The sequence below is a fragment of the Rattus norvegicus genome, chromosome 1, assembly GCF_036323735.1.
Source record: "Rattus norvegicus strain BN/NHsdMcwi chromosome 1, GRCr8, whole genome shotgun sequence".
Taxonomy (NCBI): Eukaryota; Metazoa; Chordata; class Mammalia; order Rodentia; family Muridae; genus Rattus; species Rattus norvegicus.
The window spans coordinates 72,590,336-72,595,049 of record NC_086019.1 but is presented as its reverse complement, the minus strand read 5'-3'; the positions used below and the strand labels follow the sequence as shown (position 1 = coordinate 72,595,049).

The following is a 4,714-nucleotide window of genomic DNA, read 5'->3' as shown; positions in this document are numbered from 1 at the left end:
ATTAGCAAAATATCCACCTCTTTGTGAGGATGGTAAGGTAGACCCTGTAGGGTCCAGCAAATATGCATGTTATGTCTGCATGTTTGTTTACGATTTTATTGGTGACTGAAGTTATCACTTGAATAGTCCCAAGTTCTTTCTAAAATAACTCTTCACTCAACTCTCGAAATGCCCAATATTTTGTTCCCACAGGCTTTGAATCTGAGTTCCTGCATTCATTATGGTTAAAAAATATTTTTAAGGATTTTCTCCAGCCACAGGCAATTATGATTTCACAGAAGGCTACAGACATTCAATCCCAAGACCCAAAAGCCTTAGTGAATTCATCACAAATATGAACCAACAATCTACTCATGGGAAAGCTACTGATGATGATACAAACATGTTGCCTGTTACACCTTATGATGTCATAGTAAATGAAATGGTAAATGGCAAAAGCAAGCCAGGTCAGGCCTGATCAACTCATGGTGACCAATAGCAGACATTGTGTTCTGTAGAAGTGGAGACTATCAATCCTAGTTTTGCATTCTGGGTCTTCTTGAGTCACATAATATTTTTTTAGCAGTAGCATGTCTGCCACCAATTTTATGTACATGCCCCATTCTTCAAAGTTTATCCTTCTTTCAGATGAAACTAAAGGTTCTGTTGCACTGATTTTTAAAGGATCAACTTCATGCCAATACAGAAATCAAGTTTTCTGTCTGAATCTGAATTTCTGTCCCTTATCCTCCATAAACCACAGTAATAATTACTTACTTACTTACTTAATTAACTATTAATCAGAATCATACCTATGTCCATGATTCGCCCTAATAGTAGAGCATTGAATCCACCCACTGAATATTCATATCTGAGAATGCAGTATTATTAAGAAATATAATACCTTAGAAAGGCATCTAAGTATTTCTTCCCCACAAATATTGAATTAGGCTGTCAGGAGAGAAGGGCTCTGTTTCTAAAACCACAGAGATGAGTTAAGTCAGGGACTCTATTTTCTAGGGGCACTACAGCCATGGTGCATGTTAGTGCAAATGACCATAATGAAAACTATGCAAAGCATAGAGTGTGGATCATTGTGTAATAATGGCTTCTCTTTAATTGGGATGAATCAATATTACTTGGCTAGAACAAAGATGAGTTCCATTATCCTTCCTGCTCTACTCTACTTTAACTGTCTAGATGAAGAAGCCCTTCCTCCCACTATACCTCCATTCCTGGTGACTCCATGGGTAGAGTAAGACTTTACTTCTACATTTGTCATTCAATTTTTGGTTATCCTTTGCCATTCTGATTGAGGAAAAATCAGTTATCAAAATTCTTTGGATTAGAATTTCCCTGGTAGCTAAGGATGATCTTTTGAGGAGGATTTCTTAGCCATTTTTCTTCTTTTTATAACTCTCTGTACAGGTCCCTGCCAACTTCTTAAAGCTGGTCATTTGTTATTTTGATTCATTATTTCTTGAATTCTTTGAATGTCCTGTATATAATGCTCTATCATACATAATGCTAGCAAAGATTCTTGATCATTCTGTGGGATCCATTTTTACCCGTGTGACTGCTTTTTTAGCTGGACAGGAACTTTAATTTCTAAAATCCCCCTAATCAATTGTTTGGTATAATTCTAGGACCCATTCAGAATGTCCTATAATGATACCATGTGGGATTCTGTCCATATTTCTTTTGGCAGTTTCAGTATTTTAGGTATATATTTCTAATTAACTTGGAGTTTATTTTAGTGTAGGGTGATAGATACTGGTCTAATTTCTTTCTTATGTATTTGGATACCCAGTTCTCTCAGCATCATTAGCTGAGAGTGTTTTTTCTCTTCTCCAACATATGCTTTGTTTTTATTATAAACTTTTACTTATTGGACATTTCTTATTTATGTTTCAGATATTATCCCCCTTTCCCCACCCTACCTCCCACCCATTCCTGCCTCCCTGCCCTGATATTCCCCTACACAGGGGTTGTCGGGTCCAGACATGGCAGGAGCAAGGGCTTCTCGTCTCTCTGTTGCCCAACAAGACCTTTCTCTGCGACATATGCAGTTAGAGTCACGGGTCTGGCCATTTGTACTCTTTAGATGGTGGTTTAGTCCCTGGGATCTCTAGTGGGTTGGTATTGTTGTTCTTATGGGATTGTAAACCCCTTCAGCTCCTTCAATTCTTTCTCTAACTCCTCCAATTGGGGCCCCATTCTCAGTTTAATGGTTGACTGCAAGTGTTTGCCTCTGTATTTGTCATGCTTTGGCAGAGCCTCCAGGAGACAGCTATCAGTCTCATGCCAGAATGCACTTCTTGGAATCAGCAATACTCTCTGGGTTTGGTGGCTATATGTATATGGGCTGGATCCTCAGGTGGGATGGGGTCTGAATGGTCATTCTTTCAGTCTCTGCTCTAAACTTTGGCTCCATATGTCCTCCTATGAATATTTTTGTTCCCCTTTCTAAGAAGGACTGAATCATCCACACTTTAGTTGTCATTCTTCTAGAGCTTCCTGTGGTTTGTGGATTGTATCTTGGGTAATTTGAGCTTTTAGGCTATTATCCACTTACCAGGGAGTGTATATCATGTATTTGTTTTATTTTTCTATGTGATTGGGTTACCTTACTCAGGATATTTTCTAGTTCATTCCATTTGCCTATGAATTTCACAAAGTCATTATTTTTGATAGCTGAGTAGTACTCCGTTTTGTAGATTACATTTTCTGTATCCATTCTTCTGTTGAAGGACATTTGGGTTCTTTCCAGCTTCTGGCTAATACAAATAAGGCTGCTATGAAAACATTGGAACATTTGCCCTTGTTATATGTTGTAGCAGCATTTGGGTACATGCCCAGGAGTAGTATATCTGGGTCCTCAAGTAATACTATCTCCAATTTTCTGAGGAACCTCCAGACTGACTTCCAGAGGGGTTGGGAGAATTTTAATGACAGCTTCTATTTTCTTAGGGATTATGGGGCTCTTTAAATTCTTTAAATATTTTAACTGGTCGTGATTTAGCTTTGGTACCTGTATCTGTCTGTAAAATCATCCATGACAGCCATTGCAGTACATTGAGCTCCATAGAGACAGCACTGGGGCAAGTGAGAGACAGACAGGCACTAGCTCTCTGCCTTGAGGACCAAAATCAACTAAACATGGGCAAAGGAAATCCTAAGAAGCAGACAGGCAAAATGTCCTCATATGCATTCTTTGTGCAAACCTGCTGGGAGGAGTACAAAAAGAAGGACCCAAATGCTTCTATCAACTTCTCAGAATTCTTCAAGAAGTGCACAGAGAGGTGGAAGACCATGACTGCTAAAGAAAGGGGGAAAATTGAAGATATGACAAAGCTCGTTATGAAAGAGAAATGAAAACCGACATCCCCCTCAAAGGGGAAACCAAAAAGAAGTTCAAGGACCCCAAAGCACCCAAGAGGCCTCCTTCAGCATTCCTCTTGTTCTCTTCTGAGTACTCACCAAAAATCAAAGGCTAGCATCCTGGCTTATCCAGTGGTGATGTTATAATGAAACTAGCGGAGATGTGGAACAACACTGCTGCGGATGACAAGCAGCCCTGTGAGAAGAAGGCCGCCAAGCTGAAGGAGAAGTACGAGAAGGATATTGCTGCCTACAGAGCTAAAGGAGAACCTGATGCAGGGAATAAGAGGGTGGTCAAGGCTGAAAAGATGTGTTTGCTTCTGTTTTGTTTTAGAGCTCTTATGTGTGCTGTTAAGTTGCTACTGTAGGATCTCTCCAAATCTTTACGAAGGCACTTAGTGTTGTGCAATTTTTTCTTAGCACTGCTTTCGTCGTATCCCATAAGTTTGGGTATGCTGTGTCACCATTTCCATTAAATTCCTAGAAGTCTTTAATTTCTTTCTTTATATCTTTCCTGTCCAAGATATCGTTGAGGAGAGTGTTGTTCATTTTCCATGAATATGTGAGTTTTCTGTTGTGTCTCTTTCTATTGAAGATGAGTCTTAATTCTTGTTGATTTCATACGATACGTGCAATTATTTCATACTTCTTATATATGTTGAGTTTGTTTTGTGGCTGATCATATGATCAATTTTGGAGAAGGTACCATGAGGTGCAGAGAAGTAGGTATATTCTTTTGTTTTAAGATGACTTGTTCTGTGAATATCTGTTAAGACTATTTGGTTCATAACTTCTCTTAGCTTCACTGTGTCTCTGTTCAGTTTCTGTTTCCATGATCTGTGCATTGATGAGAATGGCATGTTAAAGTCTCACACTATTATTGTTTGAGGTCCAATGTGTGTTTTGAATATTAGCAATGTTTCTTTTACAAACATGGGTACTCTTGAATTTGGGGAATAGATGTTCAGAATTGTGAGGTGAACTTGGTGGGTTTTTTCCCTTGTTATACATGAAGTTTCCTTCCTTATATCTTTTATATTTTTGCTTTATTAGTTAGATAAGACTACATAATTTTCCTACTTCCTTTTAGTTTCTTGAGTAGCTCCCAAATGCACTCCACATTCTTTCTCTGTCTCCTTCTGTCTCTTTGTCTTTCTCTCTATCTCAGTCACTTGCTCTCTGACTCTCTCTTTCTAATTCATGATTAGTTAACTGTTGCTAATTTTTGATGACATATATTATGAAAACACATGTATCATAAAAAATTAAAATTTTCAGAATAAAATACAGCTAGGTCTCTAGTCCTGTAATCTAGTCTAGTCTAGTAATCTTCTTGCAACAAAACCAAAAGAAG

The 4,714-nt window shown here is 38.3% G+C and overlaps 1 pseudogene; it reads left to right on the top strand.

The window, feature by feature from the left end:
* Window positions 1-3,138: 3,138 nt before the first annotated feature.
* On the top strand, window positions 3,139-3,966 carry LOC134484215 (high mobility group protein B1-like; annotated as a pseudogene).
* The last annotated feature ends 748 nt before the right edge of the window (window positions 3,967-4,714 follow it).